Here is a 21,917-nt window from a genome sequence, read left to right as displayed (position 1 = left end):
TGCTCATTGGGAGAGATGTATGATAAGAAACAAAAATAATAGGTAAATTGTATCGTACTTTAGAAGATTATAAGGGTAATGGGAAGAGAGCAGCAAAGGGCTGGGGAGGCCAGTTGCTGTATTAGATAGAGCTTTATTGAGGCGGTGGCATTGGAGCCAAGACTTGAGGAAACTGTGAGGATGTCTGGGGAAAGAAGGAACAACTGGTGCAAAGGCCCTGAGGTAGGGGTATGTGTGACATGTGTGACAGTGAGGAGGCAAGTGTGGCTGAAGACAGTGAACAAGAGAGAGGGAAGGTGCAAGGGTGAGGACAGAGAGGTGACAGGACAGGTTGTGGAAGGCCTTATGGGCTGCGGGGAGGACTTTGGCTTTTGCTCTGAGGGAGGTGGGTGCCATGGAGGGCTTTTGAGCAGAGGAGAGACATGACCTGACTCAGATATTCATAGGCTCCTCTGGCCGCTGTGAAAGGAACAGACTTTGAAGGTTGGGGGCGGGCAGGGCAGAACCTGGGGAATTAGGGAGGAGGTGACAGTGTTGGTCCAGGCATGTAATAGTGGGGGTGGGACCAGATTGTTGTCTATGGAGATAATAATGAGTGGCTGGATTCTGGTTATAATTTTTAAGTTTTTTTATTGTGATAAAATGAAATTTACCACTTTGAGGTGTGCAATTCCACAGCACTTACTACAGTCACCATGTTATGCAACAATCACCTCTATTTAGTCTCAGAACATTTCATCCCCCTAAAGGAAACCCTGCACCCATTAGTAGTTAGTTCCAGTTTCTCCCTTCCCCCAGCTTCTGGAAACTACTAATTCTGGATATAAGTTGAAAGTTGACCAGTAGGATTTCTAGGCAGACAGGTGGTGAGGGCTCAATGCATTCATGCACGGAAAGTACTCAGGTGGCTTATAATAGGTGCTCAAAACTGAAATGGTGATGATGAGTTGGCAGTGATGGTGAGTCCTTCCAGAATCCCTGCTCTAGTGCTAAACTGACCTACCTGGCTGTGTAGAATTCTTACCTGCTGGCCGGGAGGGTGGCAGAACCAGGATCCCTTCTTACTTCCAGTCTGGCCTGGGTTAGGGATGGGGGAGGAATGATCAGAAGAACCAAGCCAGCGCCATCCGTTCTGGAACATCATCCAACTCTTGTCCAGATTTCCCAGAAATGAGCAGGGAAATGTCCAGGGAGGAACAGTGCAGCTGATGGAAGTCCTGGCAAGCCCTAGCCCCAGCTTCCTGAGCTGCTGTTGCACCAACTAGCATTTGTTGGACCTTCAGTCTGAGCCAAGATGGCAGCTTCAGAGGAAAAACAAGAAGTGTACAAGTTTCTTTCATGGTTGTGTCCCCACCTCCTTATATAGCCTCATATAAACCCCTGCACCATCCCGTTACTGTTTGCCTCTCCCTGAAAAGAGTGTAAAACTCCCCCACTTTTTCCCTACTTTTCATAATGTGTTTTGGTTTCTAAAGATGAAACTCCTTTAATTATGTTCTGGTTGTAATTTTCTGGCTCCTTTTATTTCTCTCTTACTTGACGTATTATTTTCCCTTGTTCCTTCTGCCCCTTGCCTCCATTGATGTTTCTCTTCACTGCTATCTAGATTTTATTCTCAACTCCTGCCAAGTTCAGGGTGGTAGAGCAAAAAGACTTGGACCATTTAGTCTTGAATTCAGGTCCCACTTCTGACACCTTCAAAGCTGCTTTACTTTGGGCAAGTCATATGATCTTCCTGAGGGGGTATCCTTTACCTTGTTCAGCTAACATTTCTTGTTTTTCTGTGGGCACAGAGTAGAGTGTTATTTTCCCCACCTCCCTGAAGTTAGGTATGGCTGTGTGATTTGGTTTCATCAATGAAATGTGAGGGGAAGTGACATGAGTCCTTCTGGACAGAAGCCTTAAGGGTGAGTGTGGGATTCACCATGTTTCCTTTTTCCTGCCTCCACTGTCATGGATGCATAAAGATGGACCCTCTCTCAAAGTAAGTGCTGGAGAGAGGATAACATAGATCAGTCCCCATCCCACTTCATAGCATGAGTAGAAAAATAGACCTGGGGTGTGTTCAACCACTGAGATCTGGGGATTGTTTGTTACTGCAGCAGGACATAGACTAGGCTGACTGTATACCTCATTATCTGCATTTTGGGGCTGATACCTAATCACAGTGTCTCCAGGAGGGTTATGTAGATGTATGTTTTAGGGATGGATATTCATATTTTCCTATAAGGGCTCAATAGGTTTGGAAATGTCACCTGCATGTAAACTTCTGATTAACAAATATTTCTTGCCTTCCAATTTCTTCCTATAGTGCTTCTAATTTTCCTGTTTTTCAATCTTGAATAAAATGTGAGAAAGAAGTGTTTGACTTTTCCTTCGAGGAGATTAATGGTTTCTAAAGCCTGGGGCATTGATTTAGTCATTCTCAACCTCCTTGTTTCTATGACCTTTTTTTCTCCTTCTCTGGTCACTTAGTGTCTGCTAAGGGGTGAAGGAATCTCTGTTTTAACTCATTGCATTTTTTTTTTTTGAGACGGAGTCTCCCTTTGTTGCCCAGGCTGGAGTGCAGTGGTGTGATGTTGGCTCACTGCAACCTCTATCTCCCGGGGTTCAAGTGATTCTCCTGCCTCAGTGTCCCAAGTAGCTGGGACTACAGGCGCCTGCCATCACTCTCAGCTAATTTTTGTATTTTTAGTAGAGACGGGGTTTCACCATATTGGCCAGGCTGGTCTCGAACTCCTGACCTTGTGATCCGCCTGCCTTGGCCTCCCAAAGTGCTGGGATTGCAGGCGTGAGCCACCACACCTGGCCAACTCATTGCATTTTTAACTCTTGACATCTTCATCTTCTTTTTCCCACCTCCCCTTTGCCTGTTCCTCCCCTGCTCACCCCACCAGGGAGTTTATAATCAGGTTCTAGAACCTGCAATGTTTTTCTGTTGTTGTCTTCCATCTTCCTTGAGTCTTATGGGAATCAGCCATAGTCGCAAATTAACAAATAGCTCTGAAGCGCCTCAGGCTTGGAGGCATTTCCTTTTGCTCACCTAAGCAAGATCCTGGAGCTTTTGCAAATATCCTGCCCCCTACTGTAAATCTGTCTTCATGGTTGTAAGAGATTCAGTCGGGGTCAGTGAAGACCCGAGCAGGAGATCTTGGCCGAGGCTTCTTGATGTTCTGGCTGTGCTGGGTGTTGTCATATTGATTAAGCTCCTGGGACTGCTGCCAGCAGCCTCTAGGATTAAATCAATAGAGTTTGCAAAAGTAAAAGCTTCTTTTGGAGACACAGAATATGTGGGTTTATTTTTTAATGATAAAGCTTCAAGGAGAATCTTCATGGATGGCAGAACCAGTGATGGAAAAGCCGAGGCAGACCCAAATATTTGGGGAAGTGCAGTGGGGAGCAAGTGAGGGAGGTTTCATTGGGAGGCCGGGGCTTTCCAGAAAATCTGTTTAACTGGAGTTGCTAATGCAACAGCTCAGTGTTAGAAGTGAAGGTGGAAGATGCAAGAAGGACTGCCGCTGAGAAGTAAAGAGAAATGAAGGAGAGGTGGATCCATTTGCTCATTCAATAAACATTTTGGGCGGCAGGTGGGTGGGGGGGCCTGCCATGTGCCTGGCACTGGGATGTACATGGTGGGGACATGACAGTGGGCAGGACAGATGTGGTTCCTCCTGGCCCTCCTGGAACTTGTAATAGGAAAAGAAGGCATAAAATAAGGAATAGGCAAATACAGACATAATTACTAATTGTGGTAAGTGTTTGGGAGAAAACCAGCAGGGTCCTGTGTTTGTTTTCTAGGGCTGCCAGGACAAATTGCCATGAACTATATGGCTCAAAACAATATAAATATATTGTCGCCCAGTTCTGAAGGCTGGAAGACCAAAATCAAGGCATCAGCAGTGCTGAGCTCCTTTGGACGGCTCTAGAGAAGAATGCTTCCCTGATTCTTCCAGTTTCTGGTAGTTGTTGGCATACATTGGCTTGATTGGCTTGTGGCTGCATCACTGCAATCTCTGCCTCTGTCTTCACATGGCCTTCTCCTCCATGTCAGTGTCTTCTCTTCCTCTTCTTTCTTTCTTTTTTATTTTTATTATTATTTTTTTTTTTGACAGGGCCTCACTCTGTCACCCAGGCAAGAGTAGAGCAGTGCAATCATAGCTCACTGCAACTGCTGCTTCCCAGCATCGAACAATCCTCCTACCTCAGCCTCCTGAGCAGCTGGGACTTACAGGCGTGCACCACCATACTCAGCTAATTTTTAAATTTTTGATAGAGATGGGATCTCACTACATTGCCCAGACTGGTCTTGAACTTCTGGGCTCAAGTGATCCTCCCTCCTCAGCCTCCCGAAGTGCTGGGATTACAGGTGTGAGCCACTGCACCTGGCCTCTTCTGTCTCTTATAAGGATCTTTGTCACTGGATTTTGAGCCCGTCAGATGATCCAGGACAATCTCATCTTGAGATCTCTAATTTAATTATACTTGCAGAGGCCGTTTTACTAGATAAGGTCATGGCCACAGGCTCCAGAGGCTAAAGCATGGGTATGATTGCACCGCTGCACTTTAGGCTGGGTGACAGAGCAAGGCCCCATCTCTGAAAAATAAAATAAAATAAGAAACCTACTACAGGTCCTTTGCATAGAGGATAATTAGAAGTACAGGGGTACCACGTAAGTGAAGACCTGAAGGTTGTTAAGCACAGAGCAGAGTGTGAACAGAATGAGACAGAGAGAAGAAGAGAATCCCAGGCAGAGGGAACAGCATGTGCAAAGGCCCTGGGGAAGGAACAAGTTCATCATGTTAAAAAGGAGCCAGTGTAGCTAGAGTCTGATGAGCAAAGGGACTCACAGGTGGGAAGACACCCAAGAAGTTGGCAGAGACAGGTCACACAAGACCTTCTAGGTCAAGTTCCGGAGGTGAACTTTATTCTACATGCAATGGGAAGTCCTCAGAGGAGCTTAAGTGGGATGGGACAGAACTGCTTTACTTTAAATATATATACATATATACATACATATAATATTACATATATAAAGCATATCTATGTATACATATATACATATCTATCTACCTGTCTATATATTTTTTAGCTGGGCATGGTGGCTCACACCTGTGATCCTAGCACTTTGGGAGGCTGAGGTGGGAGGATCGCTTGAGCCCAGGAGTTCAAGACCAGCCTGGGCAACATAGGGAGACCCCATCACTACAAATAAAAATTAAAATTAAAAATTAGCTGGGTGTGGTAGTGTGCACCTGTAGTCCCAACTACCCGGGAGGCTGAGGTAGGAGGATTGCTGGAGCCCCAAAGGTTGAGGCTCCAGTAAGCCATGTTTGTGCCCCTGCACTCTAGCTTGAGCAACAGAGCGAGATCCTGTCTCAATAAAATAATTTTTGTATTCAGGTGAAATTCATGCAACATAAGTTAACCATTTTAAAATGAGCAATTCAGTGGCATTCAGCGCATTCACAATATTTTACAACCTCCACCTCTTTCTAGTGCCAAAATATTTTCATCACCACCCCTCCAGAAAACCCTGTATCCATGAGGCAGTTGCTTCTCATCCTCCCCTCCCTATATCCCCCCAACCCCCACCACTCCTGGTAACTACAAATTTGTTTTCTGTTTCTATGGATTTACCTGTACTGGCTCTTTCATATAAATGAATTCAGGCACTATGTGACCTTTTGTGTCTGGCTTCTTTCACTTAGCATAATGCCCTGGCTTCTGTCTAGAGAATGAAATGGAGGTCAGAAAGACAGGCAATAGACCACTTTGGAGTCTACTGAGATTGTAGATATTTCTGTGGGAAGGGACAGTGGCTTGATCTTGGGTGGTGCTGAAGAGGCAATGCTGAGCAGGAGGATTCAAAGTCTAATTTTGGAAGTAGAATTGGTGGGGTCTGATGATACATCAGCTGTAGGGGGAGGAAGATGTAGGAATTGGGAAGGTCTCTTAGGGTAACCTTACCTGATTGAGCTCCTTACTAGGCAGCTGGTGGTACAATTCGTAACAAAGGTTAATAGAGAAAGAGACATGGGATTAAGGAGGGAATGGAAGAGTTTGGGCCTTGGACACTGTAGTGGTTTGAATCCTGTCCACCAAAAATTCAGATGCATTTGGAACTTCAGAACCTGAGACCTCATTTGAAAGTAGGATCTTTGCAGATGTCATTGAGTCAGGGATTGAGACGAGGTCATCCTGGATTACAGTGGACTCGAGATTTCATGGTAAGTGCTTTTATATGAGAAGGTACAGGGGAGAAAGACACGTGGCAATAGAAGCAGAGAATGGAGTGCTGCAGCCACAAGCCAAAAGACACGTAGAGGCACCAAAAGCAGGAAGAGGCAAGGAAGGATCCTCCCCTAGAGCCTTTGAAGGGAAACCCCCTAATTTCAGAACCTTGCCTCCAGGATGGCGAGAGAATAAATTTCTGTTGTTTTAAGCCACCCAATCTGTGGCAATTTGTCATTACTGCCCTAGGAGACTAATATAGACACTTCTATGAGATGCTCTAAGAAGACACAGAGTGATATAGCTATTGCTAAGACCACACACTGTAGCAGGGAGGAAATCAAATGGAGAAATGCCGCAACTCCCCCTCCTTTCTGATCTCTTGCTGGTGCCTCCCGTTGGCCAGGCCAACCCAGAAGGCAGAAGATGTGGTGGAGGGCAGCGTTGCAGGGCTTGGATGATGCAGTCACAGAAGTCAGCCATGTCTCTACCAGGATGCCAAACAGGGCAATGAGTGGATATTTTAGGGAGAAAGGGCAACAAGAGAATGATAAAATACATCAAAATGCATGCAAGCTCTAGAAAGAGGGTAGAGATAGATAAAAGGTGATTACCTAGGATTAAGCCCCAGGGAAGACCAACATTTAGAGATTGGATAGAAAAAGAAGAGCAAAAAGGGAAGATTGAGAAGTAGAGACTAGGAGAATAGGAGGAAAACTAGAACAACATTAAGAAGGGCATGGTCAAGTAATCTGGGCACAGAAAAATGGCCCTGGGATTTGGCAGCCTGGGGGTCTTTGGTGATCCTCTTTGGAAGAGTTTTGGTTGAGTGATGGGAGCTAGAAACCAGCCTGGGGAGGGTAGGAGAAGAATGTGCAGTGAGGAAATAGCAGGAACACATGAAGGCAACTCTTTGTGAAGGGGAGTAGAGAAATTGGCTGGTGGCTGAAGGAAAATTTTGAGTCAAGGGTGGAGGTTTTAATGATGGAAGAATATTGATTTCTGTAAATTGGGTCATTCCCATCCATTATACCAATATGCATGGGTGTCTTCTCTGATACAGGATGCTGGGATTCTCAAATGCCCATTTGGGGTTTAGCATCATGAATTTAATGTCACCAGCCCAGATGGTTGATCTCATTCAGGAATGCTCCACCGCCCAGGTATGGGGAAGGCAACTAGTTGAGTTCATGCAGGGATGGATTTTTTCCAGGAGAGAAATAGAGGCAAGAAAGTGTGATATAATCAACCTATGTAAGGTTGACAAGGCAGGAGAGGGTCCCGAGAAATGGCAGGGTCAGTGGGATGGCAGGGCTCGATGGGATGGACGTTGGTTTGCATTTAAGGGAGTTAGTGAGCTGGGAGGTGGTTAAAGAGGAGGTGGTTCAGCCGGGCGCGGTGGCTCATGCCTGTAATCCCAGCACTTTGGGGGGCCGAGGCGGGCGGATCACAAGGTCAGGAGATCGAGACCATCCTGGCTAACACAGTGAAACCCTGTCTCTACTAAAAATATCAAAAAAAAAAAAAAAATTAGCCAGGTGTGGTGGTGGGCACCTGTAGTCCCAGCTACTCAGGAGGCTGAGGCAGGAGAATGGCGTGAACCCGGGAGGCAGAGCTACTGTACTTCAGCCTGGGCGACAGAGCGAGACTCCGTCTCAAAAAAAAAAAAAAAAAAAAAAAAAAGAAGTGGTTCAAGACAAGGATGCTGGAAACAGGTGTTTTGGAGGTGGCTGGTGTAGCTTCTGAGCATGCATAGCTGGAGTGGCTTGGAGGAGACATTGGTTATTGATGAAGAGGTAGGGACATCTCCAGTGATCAAGGAAGCAGGGGACCAGCATGGACAATGGTCTCTCCACAGGGAAATTGGAGGTCATCAAATGTTAACAGGTTCCGTCGGAGTCTTAGCTTCCAGCTTCTGTTTTCCTGTGGATCTCAGGATCTTGGCTGCTGGTGCTACCTCTGACTTTGGACTTCCCATTGAGCCCAGCAGCACTGGGAGGGACCTTCATGGCATTGGCTGGTTTAAGGAAGACCTTCTTGGCTTTGCTGACTTTCTTGGGGGGCTTCTTGGCTACACCTGCTTTTGAGGGAGCCCTCCTCACCTCACCTGACTTCTTGGGGGCACCTTTTCCACCTTATCTGATTTGGGAAGGTCTTTCTTTGATTCTCTTGCTTTCTTGGGGCCCTTCTCACTGGTTTTTCTGGGGGCCACGACGGTGGACATCTTCCAGAGCTGAGTTTTCCTTTTGTTCTTAGGAACTAATTTGAGGCTGCCAGTGGCCCCACCTTGGTCTTAGAGTTGATGGTCTGCAGGGAATTTCCAGGTTAAGGGTTTTTGTTTGTTTTTTGTTTAATTTTGAGACGGAGTCTTGCTCTGTCACCTAGGCTGGAGTGCAGTGGCACGATCTTGGCTCACTGCAGCCTCCGCCTCCTGGGTTCAAGCAATTTTCCTGCCTCAGCCTCCTAAGTAGCTGGGATTACAAGCACACACCACCATGCCCAGCTAACTTTTGTATTTTTAGTAGAGACAGGGTTTCACCATGTTGACCAAGCTGGTCTCAAACTCCTGACCTGAAGTGATCCGGCCACCTTGGCCTCCCAAAGTGCTGGGATTACAGGTGTGAGCCACTGTGCCTGACCTCCAGGTTTACGTTTAAACCATGAAGTAGATGGACTGTGTAGAGAGTGACCAGGGAAATGGAGGATTTTACTGACCGCTGAACAGGGATGTCACTATTGCCAGAGAGGAAAAGGACTCCCCCTTGGTAGAGTGAACATATAAGGGAAAGTGGTTGAAAATTGAATCAGGAGACAGAGACCTCACACCACTCAGAGGTCCCTAGAGAACTTTACTGACCTAGAAAAAAAGATATACAGGGAGAAGTTCTTCAGTTCTTGTTTGGAATCTGACTCCGAAGCATCCTCACTCCTCACTCTCTTCCCGACCCCGAGAGACTGAAATTGATGAATACTTTTTGTTTAAAACTTGGCTTGTTGTTTTGTTTTTTCTTTCTGTTTTCATCAAGGGATCTTTATTTTACTTTTGTGTATTTATGTGTTTTCCATGAGTCATGTTAATTCTTCCATGTTTAAACTTTTTGGCCCAGAGGAATTTATACATTTAAATTATGGATTTAATTTCAGAAGGTACACACACACACACATGCACACACACACACACTCACTCATCTCACTTTTTAAAAACTGTAAAATATAGCCCTGTAAATCTCCAGAAAATATCTAATGTGGGCCGGGTATGGTGGCTCACGCCTGTAATGTCAGCACTTTGAGAGGCCGAGATGGGTGGATCACCTGAGGTCAGGAGTTCGAGACTAGCCTGGCCAACGTGGTGAAACCCTATCCTCACTAAAAATAAAAAAATTAGCCAGGCATGGTGGCAGGTGCCTGTAATCCCAGCTACTCGGGAGGCTGAGACAGGAGAATCACTTGAACCCAGGAGGCAGAGGCTGCAGTGAGCTGAGATCACCCGACTGCACCCCAGCCTGGGCGACAGACTGAGACTCTGTCTCACCAAAAAAAAAAAAAAAGTCAGTGTGCATCCCCTCTGACACCCAGCAACTTCACATCTTGGAATTTATGCTGCAGGAAAATTATCACAAGTGCACAAGGCTGTATGGTGAGATTATTATTATTATCATTTTAAAAGATAGGGTCTCACTGTGTCACCCAGGCTGGAGTGCAGTGAAATGATCACAGCTCACTGCAGCCTCGACCTCCTGGGCTCGAGTGATCCTCGCGCCTCAGCCTCCCCAGTAGCTGGGATTACAGGTGTGAGCCGCCATGCCTGGCATCCCCCTTTAAAAAAAAAAAAGGTTTTAATTATGAAAAGAATATGGGCTCGTTGTTTTGCGTGGTTTTTTAAAAGTTTAAAAAATGTGTACTGTGTCATTTAGAAGGTGAAAAGCCCTTACCCCATCCCACCTCCCAGAGATAACCTCTGCTAGCAATTTCGTGTTTGTCTTTCAAATTTTTTCCCACACACATTCTTTGTACTGGCTGCTCCCCCTCCTGGGTTACTCTTCTCCCAGATAGAAACAGGGCTCATTCCCTTGCCTCCTCTAGCTTTTATTAAAACATTATCTTCCCTCTAGCTGGATGCAGTGGCTCACGCCAGTAATCCCAGTGTTTTGGGAAGTGGGGAGGCAGGAGGATAGCTTGAGCCTGGGAGTTTGAGACTAGCCTGGGCAACATAGCGAGACCCATCTCTATAAATAAATAAATAAATGAAATTTAAAAGAGAGAGGGAAGGACTCTTGAAAACCTAGCGAGACCCATCTCTACAAATAAATAAATAAATAATGGAAATTTAAAAGAGAGAGGGAAGGACTCTTGAAAACCGTCCATATCATGCTTCTCTAAATGGTTGAGGGCTCAGAGGAAAAAAAATCAGCAATTTCACATCATGGAATTTATTCTGCCAAAAAATTCTCACAAGTGCACAAGGATGTGTGGTCAGATGATGATGATGATGATGATGATTGATGAAAGTAGTAGTAGTAGTAGCAGCAGCAGCAGTATTTTAAAAGACAGAGTCTTGGCCGGGCGCGGTGGCTCACGCCTGTAATCCCAGCACTTTGGGAGGTTGAGGTGGGCAGATCACTTGAGGTCAGGAGTTCGAGACCAGTCTGGCCAATATGGTGAAACCCCAACTCTACTAAAAATGCAAAAATTAGCCAGGTATGGTGGTGGGTGCCTGTAGTCCCAGCTACCAGGGAGGTTGAGGCATGAGAATAGCTTGAACCCAGGAAATGGAGGCTGCAGTGAGCCAAGATTGTGCCACTGCACTCCATGCACTCCAGCCTGGGTGCTGACCCAGGTTAGGTGCAAGACTCCGTCTTAAAAAAAAAAAGAAAAGGAAAAAAAAAAAAAAAAAAGGACAGAGCCTCACTCTGTCGCCCAGGGTAAAGTGCAGTGAGTAAAGGCCCATGATGAGAACCCTGAGGAGAGTCAAGGGGAAAGAAAAAGAAAAAAAGCAAAACCAAAATGGAATTTAAGAAAAATCAGGTGCAATTCGCATAACATAAAATTAACCATTTTAAAGTGAATGGCTCTGTGGCATTTACTGCACTCCAACTGTTATGTAACTACCACCTCTGTCTAGCTCCAGAACATTTTCACCACCGCTAAAGGAGACCTTGTACCCATTAAGCAGTCTCTCCCCTTCTCCCCTCCCCCCTACCTTGCTCCAGCCTCTGGCAACCACCCATCTGCATCCTGTCTCTATGGATTTACCTATTCTAGGTGGTCAACAGGATGAGCTAGCCCAAAAGTCCATCCATGGATGAACAGATAAACCAAGTGTGGTATATCTTCCTCAGATATTAGTCTGCCTTAAAAAGGAATGAAATACTAATCTTTGCTACAACATAGATGAACCTCAAAAATATGATGTGGCTGGAAACAGTGGCTTACACCTGTAATCCCAGAACTTTGGGAGGCTGGGGTGGGCGGATCGCTTGAGCCCAGGTGTTCAAGACCACCCTGGGTAACATAGCAAAACTCCATCTCTACAAAAAAATTTACAAAAAACTAGCCAGATGTGGTGACCTTTGCCTGTAGTCCCAGCTATTCAGGAGACTGAGGCGAGAGGATCGATTGAGCCCAGGAGGCTGAGGCTGCAGTGAGCCATGATCATGCCACTGCACTCCAGCCTAGGCAACAGAGTGAGACCCTATCTCAAAAAAACAAAACAAAACAAAACAAAAAAGTTGATGCTGAGTGAAAGCCAGACACAAAAGGCAACATTGTGTTTAATTCCATTTACATGAAATGTCCAATGAAGATTTTTTTTGGCAACATTTATTTTGAGTCAAATATTCAGTGAGTGGACCACACATATGCATGCACTGCAGTATGTTCTTGGAAACATTTCAGATTTGAGAGAAGGTCTGTTCAGCTATGATGATGGTAGGTGTTGTCCCTTCCCTCCCTCCTTGAAGAAAAGGAACTAAGGCTGGGCACGGTGGCTCATGCCTGTAATCCCAGTACTTTGGGAGGCTGAGGTGGGCGGATCACTTGAGATCAGGAGTTCAAGACTAGCCTGGCCAACATGGTGAAACCCTGTCTCTACTAAAAAATACAAAAAATTAGCCAGGTGGGTGGTGCTGCACGCCTGTAATCCCAGCTACTCGGGAGGCTGAGGCAGGAGAGTTGCTCGCACCCAGGAGGTGGAGGCTGCAGTCAACTGAGATCGCAGCATTGCACTCCAGCCTGGGCGGCAGAGCAAGACTATCTCGAAAAGAAAAGAAAAGAGAAGAGAAAAGAAAAGAAACCAAAAGAAAAGGAAAGAAAAGAAAAGGAACCAAGACCTAGAAGGGCAAAAATAGGAAAAGTTGGCCGGGTGCAGTGGCTCACGCCTGTAATCCCAGCACTTTGGGAGGCCGAGGCAGGCAGATCACGAGGTCAGGAGATCGAGACCATCTTGGCTAACATGGTGAAACCCCGTCTCTACTAAAAATACAAAAAATTAGCCGGGCGCGGTGGCGGGTGCCTGTAATCCCAGCTACTCGGGAGGCTGAGGCAAGAGAATGGCATGAACCCAGGAGGCAGAGCTTGCAGTGAGCCGAGATAGTGCCACTGCAGTCCGGCCTGGGCAAAAGAGCAAGACTCTGTCTCTAAAAAAAAAAAAAAACAAAAACAAAAAACTGGAAAAGTTATTTACTATTAGCAGCAATTGTCATAAAGTAATGAACATTTATTGCATGATTACAATGAGATGAATTGTATCCTGTTTTTATAAGCATATTAAGTTTTCTTTTTTAAAAAAAAAATGTATTTATTTAATTATTTTAAGAGATAGGGTCTTGCTCTGTTGCCCAGACTGGAGTGCCATGGTATGATCATAGCTCAATGCAGCCTCAAATTCCCAGGTTCAAGCAGTCTTCCTGCCTTGGTCTCTCGAGTAGCTAGGACTACAGGCATGTGCCAACATGCCTGGCTAGTTTTCTTATTTTTAAATGTATTTTTGTAGAGACAGGATCTTGCTGTGTCGCCCAGGCTGGCCTCAAACTCCTGGCCTCAAGCGATCCTCTGCCTTGGCCTCCCAAAGGGCTGAGATGATAGGCGTCTACCTCTGCATCTGGCCCACATTAAATTTTCTAGTCATCACGGGAACCAAAGTAAACAATATGAAACACTCACATTCATTGAGCACTTACTATATGCAGGGCCCTGTAATAGATTATTGTGTGTATCAACTCATTCCATTCTCACACAACCTATGAGGTTGGTGCTATTTTCTACCTTTTATATATGAGGAAACTGAGGCTCAGAGAAGGAAACTGCCTTGCCCAAGGTCAAAGCCACGTCTGATCCCCAAATCCTTTCAATTCCTCTGCACTACTATTTTTTAATGCAGGTATTGCCAGTTTTCTAAGCAGAAGCATGATTTAGCAGCCCTGAGTAGACTTCTCATTTCAGAACCAAAGTGTTGGACATTGTTGGATAATATGAAAAAACAAATGACACACAAACCTATTTGATACTCGGTTTTTAATTTTCTCTTCATTTTATTTTCCTGATGACATGATTAATCTTTTTCGCCTCTACCCTGTATGTGAAATGTAGGTCTTTGCAGATGTCTCAGAGAGTGTTAATAGTTGCTGCTGGTTTTGTTTTCTCTCCCGGGGGCTTCCCATCCCTGGGTGCAAGTGAAATTAAACTTATGCCTCTTTGCCGCTGGCCGTGGTGCTGAAAACATCCCGGGCAGCGCTAGGGTTGCCCTTGTTAGCACGCCATCCCTGCTAAGAGTCTTGGGCTGATCAGCGAGTGGAGAGATCTTTTCCAGGCTTCATTTTGGTTAGAACTGTGTGTTGAAGATTTTGAAGCCCACGTCTGGGAACTGGAGACTGTTTGGATTATTTGAAGTTGAAATAGTCATTAATAATTCCCACTTGAGATGGGCTTATGAGGGCGTGGACTAGCATGCAATGGTTGGCCTTTACTAAACTGTGGCCATTGGTTGGGACTTGGGTGAGGTGTAACCCATTTGGTCTAATCCATATGGTTAGGGCCCCAAATGTACCTGCATTCTATTTTTTTTTTTTTAATAAAGTCAAAACCATCCATCTTCTAACCAGGATAGCTCCTGAGTGGTCTTTGGGGACCACCAGCTTAAAAGCATAGACTGTGGGCTGGGCACAGTGGCTCATACCTGTAATCTCAGCACTTTGAAAGGCCAAGGTGAGAGGATCGCTTGAGCCCAGGAGTTCAAGACCAGCCTAGGCAACATGGTGAGACCCTCATCTCTACAAAAATGTTAAAAATTAGCCAGGTGTGTTGGCATGCACCTGTAGTCCCAGCTACTCAGGAGGCTGAAGTGGGTGGATCGCTTGAGCCTGGGAGGTCAAGGCTACAGTGAGCTGTGATCATGCCACTGCATTTCACTCTGGGCAACAGAGCAAGACCCTAACTCAAAAAAAAAAGAAAAAAAGTCATAGACTGTGGAGTTGGGCAAACCTGGGTGTGAGCCCCAGCTCTGCCACTACCTCCTATGTGACCTTGAAAATTTGTTTAATCTCTCTGAGCCTGGATTTTCTTATGTGGAAAATGGGGCTTACCACAGAACCCACCTTTTAGAAATGTTGCAAGGAATTAACTGAAACAAAGTGCTTACCATGGTATCTGCCCAAAGAAGCAGTTGGAAACAAGACAGCTGTAATTATGGTTGCTGTGCTTGTTAATGGCCCCATAATAGTTGATCATATTGCAGAGTGAAATTGGGGCATGTGTTTAGTGGACCAAGGAATATATCTTAAACCCATATATCTAGGGTCTTGGTACCCTCTACTCTTTTCCTGGTGATTGTGATGAGCATGGAACTTACATGAAAATAAGGTCTGTTTGGCTTCTTCCCACAAGCTCAATGACCTGGCTAACTGCTACAAGTATCTGTTTCCTTAGAACCCACTCATCAGCAGCCCCCATAGTGGAGCCAAGGTCACGAAGAGTTGACAAACCTGATTTGATTTTCACACCAACCACAGGAGGTTTCAAATGAGATGAGGATGAAGGGCACCACAGAGGGATGCAAGGATTACTTAGACACTGCAAGGTCTTGCTAAGGGATGGGAACCATCAGCCATGCCCACTTTGAGAATTTTCCTTGATGTTCTGAATCCCAAGAGCAAGGTCCTGTTCTCAGATGCAAGCCCTCCTTCTTCCCTACACAGAATCACTTGGTCTTTTCCAGGGTCACATACAGCCTCTCTCTGGGGCCTCTGCAGGTCCTGATCAATTTCATTGTGTATAGAGCTCTGTATCTCCTCACCTGCCTGCAGGGCTGTCTGCTATCCTGACTTCCGAGAGCCATTTTGGGAGCCAGCTTTTCCTCCCATCAGGGATGCTTCTCTTCTTTCAGCCCCCGCCCCCCTTTGGCCTCCTAGGATGGCTGATTTTTCTGGATCCCGCTGACACAGGTGCTTTCTCTCTGAGCCAATCAGGGAGCAGAAAGACTCAGCTCAGCTAACAGAGGCATTGCACACCGCAGCTGTGAGTTAGAACTCAGGCTTTCTAAATTGGGAGGATCAGGCATGACTTGAGGTTGGGCTGAGAAAGCCTCGCCTCCCCCCAGCTCGACTACTCAGTGCAACCTTTGACGTCTGCCTCGGGCGAGGCATCTCTTACCATGCCAAGAACTCAGCAGCCCATCTTTCTTTCATCTGGGCACCAAGTACATCACTGCATGTTTCAGGGGGTTTCATTGTGTCCTTAACATGCTCATGGAGACTTGGCTTGAGATGAAGTCAGAGTTTATAGGCAGCAGGACCCATGTCCCCTTCCTTCACTTCCTCCACCGGTGATTTTTGTTTTGTTTTGTTTTGTTTTGTTTTTGAGACGGAGTCTCGTTCTGTTGTCCAGGCTGGAGTGCAGTGGCGTGATCTCGGCTCACTGCAAACTCTGCTTCCCGGGTTCAAGTGATTCTCCTGCCTCAGCCTCCCGAGTAGCTGAGATTACAGGCGTCTGCCACTATGCCCAGCTAATTTTTGTATTTTTAGTAGAGACGGGGTTTCACCATGTTGGCCAGGCTGGTCTCGAACTCCTGACCTCTAGTGATCCACCCGCCTTGGCCTCCCAAAGTGCTAGGATTACACCGCATGAGCCACCGCACCAGGCCCTTCCACCGGTGTATTTTGAGCATCTACTATATAGGGAATGCTCTCCTGGGCACAGAGGATGAAGCAGTGAACAAAGTAGACAAAAAATCCCCACGTGCATAGAGTGTGCAGTCTCGTGGGAGAGACAGGGAACAAGATAAAGAAGGAAGAAAATAGCAGATGCTTGACTGGGGACGGGGACGAAAGAAAGAAAAAAATAAGCAGGCAAAGGGGGTTGATGGATGTGACCTTTGAGTAAAGGCCTAAAGGAAGTGAGGGAGGGAGTCATGTGGATGTCTGGGGAAAGACTATTCCAGGAGAATGAACAGCAAGTGCAAAGGCCCCTGGGTACAAATGTGCCTGGGGAGTTTGGGGAATAAAAGGGAGGCCAGCGTTGCTGTAGCTGAGTGACTAAGGGAGAGAATAGAGGAGATGAGGGGAGGGAGGTAATGGGAGCAGGTCATGCACCTTGCTGGTGCTAGAAGGACTTTGTTTTTGCTTTTGAGTGAGATGGGATCCATGGGAAGGCTTTGAATACTTCCACATGCATTAGGCTGAAATTTTCTTTTCTGCTTTTGTCTCATTCCAACATTGCTCTTATTTCATCAAAATCTTCGGTTTCTTCTCAGGCTCTTTACCCAAGTGGGAGCAGAAGGCTGGTACCCAGGGCTGTTCAGTTCTCCCCCTGGGGTCAGAACATGGAGGAGAAAGCTTGGAGGAGAAAGAGGAACCCCCACCTCTTTCTGGATGACTCAAAACCGCAATTACCTGAGCTCCTCCTCCTACCCCTGAAATAGAGGCACTTAGCACTTCCTAAACTTCCCAGTGCACACAAATCCCCTGGCGATCTTTTTAAATGCAGATTCTGACTCAGCAGGTGGATGCGGGGCCTGAGGCTGCATTCCTAGCAGGTGCTGGTTCTGGGACCACACTTTGAGTAGCAAGGGTCTGAGGTCATTGTTGCAGATGTCCATCTGGGGCATGTCTGTGGACACTTGTGGGGGTGTGGGTGAGCAGAGGGAGGGGGGATGATGTTGGAGAAGCAGTGTGAGTGTCTGTGTTTGATAAGAAGTAAGAAAATGAAGCAAGGTGGGAGAGTAGAACCTCTATTTTTGCCTACGTGCTAAGGTTTCATTGCCAAACCCAGAGAGCCCTGGGTCTGAAATCCAGGCGACGCTGGCCAGTTGAAACCCTGATATTGCAGCCCATAAAAGTGCTGCATGCTGCATGTTGGCCTTCTGGGACTCTTCCTGGAACCTTCAGTCCCGGAGCCGATCCAAAGGAAGTCACATCCCTGCCATTGAGGGGCAGGAGGCCAGGGAACCGGAGGAGTGGGATGGCAGAAGCGCGTGTAAGGAGGCTGAGTTGGCAGGGAGAGGAAGCGAAGTCAGCTTCAAATCATAGCGAGAGGAGACCAGGGAAGGGCTTGGCGTTGCTGCTTTGTGTACAAATATTGTCTCTTATTTTCCAGGCTGCAGGGTGAGGCAGAGTGGAGTATTTGTGCAACACAGCCTAGCTTTGTTCTCTGGGCTCCTAATGCCTGTCAGCTCGGAGGCAGAAAGCCAATCAGAGATGATCGTCGGCAAGGCCGGCTTTTGTTGGCTCTCCAAATTGCCCTGAGTCTCGGATTTTGCTTTTCAGAGTGTGCTTTCAGCTGGAGGCAAAAGCTGAAGCTGGTGACAAAAGGAAGCCTGGTTTTCCTGGCTTTCCGAGACTTTTACTGAGGGGGTTTCTGTTTCAGACTCCGTTTTCCCACCTGGAAAGCAGGTTCCACTCTCCCTCCGGCCTGGAAGGGATGGTTTTATGGCGCTTCCAAAATGCCAAACCTAACTCCAGGGCAGAAGAGGAGACTGAAACCAATTAATTTTCCAAAGGATAGAGCTAGGAGGAGGGGAGAGGTTTAGCATGGTCAAGTTCCCCAAGACACACTAATTGATCTCTCTACAGAACACGGGATTTCAGTGCCCCCAGGGCACACTCAGCAATGTTTAGAGACCACTTGAGGTTGTCCTCACTGGACAGGAGGGGTTACTACTGGCATCTAGCACACAGAGGCCAGGGATACCGTTGAACATGCCACAGTGCCCAGACAGCCCCACCAAGAAGAATGATCCACCCCTAAACCTAGTGCTGAGGTTGGGAAATCCTGCTCCGGAGTAACCAACACCCTATGGCTTTTTCACTCAAGCAGCCACTTCTCCAGTGCTTACACCTCCTTCTCAGAGATTGCCAGATCCATATGCAGAGCCTGTTGGCATGGGACACTTTTGAGGGGTGTGGCAGGGAGACAGCGGACATTCCCATTTACCAGCTGATCAGCAGGTCAGGAGCTAATATGAAATGAACAAGATAGACCCTCCCCACCTGCCCTGCGGATCCTCTGGTGGGACACTAGGGAGGGAGGCCTCCTCAACCCAAATGACAGCTCCCAGGATGCAGGGAGGAGTTTACCTATGCAAACTGGAGAGAATGCAAATGGGGCATCTAGAGATACGCACTGGACGACCCCTCCCCTGCCTCGGGTCTTGGAAAAGCAGATTCTCAGAGGTCTGCCCTGATCTCTGTAATTTTTTTTTTATTGAGGTAAAATTAATATAACACAATTAACCATTTTAAAGTGGCATTTAGGACTGGGCACAGTGGCTCATGCCTGTAATCCCAGCACTTTGCGAGGCTGAGGAAGGAAGGTCGCCCAGGAGTTCAGGACCACCCTGGGCAACAAAGTAAGACTCTGTCTCTTACAAAAAAAATAAAAAAAAAAAAAATTAGGCACACATGGTGGTGTGCACCTGTAGTCCCAGCTACTCAGGAGGCTGAGGCAGGAGGATCGTTTGAGCCTAGGAATTCAAGGCTGCAGTGAGCTATGATCACGCCACTGCACTCCAGCCTGGGTGACAGAGCAAAATCGTGTTTCTTTAAAAAAAAAAAGTAAAAATAAATAAAAAAAGAAAGGAGAGGGGAGGGGAGAGGCATTTAGTACATTCACAATGTTGTGTAACTATCACCTTCATCTAGTTCTAAAATATTAAGCAGTCACTCCCATTTCCCTTCCCATTCCCCAGGAACAACAAATCTGTCTGTCTCTGGATTTGCCTATTTGGGATATTTCATATACATGAAATCATACAATATGGGGTATTTTATGTCTGCTTCTTTCACTTGGCGTAATGTTTTCAAGGTTCATTCCTGTTCTATCATGTATCAGTACTTCATTCTTTTTTTTTTTTTTTTTGAAACGGAGTTTTGCTTTTGTTGCCCAGGCTGGAGTGCAATGGCACAATCTCAGCTCACCGCAACCTCTGCCTCCCAGGTTCAAGCGATCCTCCTGCCTCAGCCTCCTGAGTAGCTGGGATTACAGGCATGCGCCACCACACCCAGCTAATTTTGTATTTTTTTTAGTAGAGATGGGGTTTCTCCATGTTGGTCAGGCTGGTCTTAAACTCCCAACCTCAGGTGATCTGCCTGCCTCGGCCTCCCAAAGTGCTGGGTTTACAGGCCTGAGCCACTGCACCTAGCCTACTTCATTCCTTTTTATGGCTGAATACTATTCCATTCTGTGAGTAGACCATATTTTGTTTATCCATTCACCCACTGATGAAATTTAGGTTGTTTCCATCTTTTGGCTGTTGTGAATAGTGCTGCTGTGAATATTCGTGTATGAGTGTTTGTTGGAGTACCTGTCTTACGATCCTTTTGTGTTTATACCTTGGAGTGGAGTTACTGTGTGTCACATGGTAACTCTGTGATTAACTTTTTGAGGAACCAATGAATGGTTTTCTACGGCAGTTGCACTGGTGTTTTTTGTTGTTGTTGTTTTTGTTGTTGTTTTGAGACAGGGTCTCACTCCCATTGCCCAGGCTGGAGTGCAGTGGTGCAATCATGGTTCACTGCAGCCTCAACCTCCTGGGGCTCAAGCAATCCTCTCTCCTCAGCCTCCCAAGTAGCTGGCACTACAGGCCTGCACCACCATGCCTGGCTAATTTTTTATATTTTTTATAGAGAGAGAGTGTCTCACTTTGTTGCCTAGGCTGGTCTCGGACTCCTGTGCTCAAGTAATCCTCCTACCTCGGCCTCCCAAAATGCTGGGATTACAGGCGTGAGCCACCGCACCTGGCCAGCTACACCATTTTATATTCCCACCAGCACGAGGGTTTCAATTTCTTCACATCTTCACCAACACTTGTTTTCTGTTTGTTTGTTTGTTTTTAATTTTAGCTATCCTAGTGGATGTGAAGCAGTATCCCACCGGGGTTTGATTTTCACTTCCCTGATCACTAATACCCTCATGTATTTATTGGCCATTTGACTGTCTTCTTTGGAGAAATGTCTATTCTAGCCTCCTGTCCATTTTTCAATTGGATTATCTTTTTGTTGTTGTGTTGTAAATGTTCTTTTTTTATTTTTAATTTTTTTTTTTTTTTTTGAGACGGAGTCTCGCTGTGTCACCCAGGCTGGAGTGCAGTGGCACGATCTCGGCTCACTGCAAGCTCTGCCTCCCAGGTTCACGCCGTTCTCCTGCCTCAGCCTCCTGAGTAGCTGGGACTACAGATGCCCGCTATCACGCCCGGCTAATTTTTTGTATTTTTTAGTAGAGGTAGGGTTTCACCGTGTTAGTCAGGATGGTCTCGATCTCCTGACCTCATGATCCACCCACCTCAGCCTCCCAAAGTTCTGGGATTACAGGCATGAGCCACCACACCTGGCCGTAAATGTTCTTATATAGTACTGGACCCTTATCAGATACATGATTTGCAAATAGCTTCTCCCATTCTGTTACTTGTCTTTTAACTTTCTTGATAACGTCCTTTGATGCACAAAAGGTTTAAATTTTGATAAAGCCCAGCGTATCTGTTTTTTCTTCTGTGGATCATGCATTAAGTGTCAAATCTGATCATAATGTTTTATTTATTTATGTACTTATTTATTTATTATTTTATTTATTTTTGAGATGGAGTCTTGCTCTGTTGCCCAGGCTAGAGTGCAGTGGCATTATCTCAGCTCACTGCAACCTCCACCTCCCAGGTTCAAGCGATTCTCCTGCCCCGGCCTCCCAAGTAGCTGGGACTACAGGTGTGCACCACCACGCCTGGCTAATTTTTGTATTTTTAGTAGAGACAGGGTTTCACCATGTTGGCCAGGCTGGTCTCAAAGTCCTGACCGCAGGTGATCCACCCACCTCAGCCTCTATCTATTTTTAATTTATCTCTTTTTTTTTTTTTTTTTTAGACAGGGCCTCCTTCTGTCACCCAGGCTGGAGTGCAGTGGTATAGTCATTGTACACTGCAGCCTCTACCTCCTCGGCTCAAGCAATTCTCTCGCCTCAGCCTCCCAAGTACCTGGGACCACAGGTGCCTGCCATCATGCTGGCCCTGCCACCATATTTGAAATTGCAACCCTGACCCCTTCCACTGTCTATAGCCTTCACCCTCTTACTACATAACATAGAATATATGATGTACTATATAACATGGTATATGCAGTGTACTGTATAGCATAGTATACGTGATGTAGTTATCTCATTTATTTGCTTCTCCTCTGGGAAGCAGGAGGAAGCTTCTCCTCTTGTCTGC

At 46.3% G+C, this 21,917-nt stretch overlaps 1 protein-coding gene across 5 annotated transcripts in view; it reads left to right on the top strand.

Moving 5' to 3' along the window:
- Positions 1-21,917, top strand: part of CACNA1A (calcium voltage-gated channel subunit alpha1 A) — a 409,889-nt gene that overhangs the window by 139,314 nt on the left and 248,658 nt on the right. The window lies entirely within an intron of this gene.

This window comes from Pongo abelii, chromosome 20, assembly GCF_028885655.2.
Source record: "Pongo abelii isolate AG06213 chromosome 20, NHGRI_mPonAbe1-v2.0_pri, whole genome shotgun sequence".
NCBI classification, from domain to species: Eukaryota; Metazoa; Chordata; class Mammalia; order Primates; family Hominidae; genus Pongo; species Pongo abelii.
The sequence above is the reverse complement of the archived record's forward strand: the minus strand, read 5'-3'. Positions and strand labels throughout refer to the sequence as shown.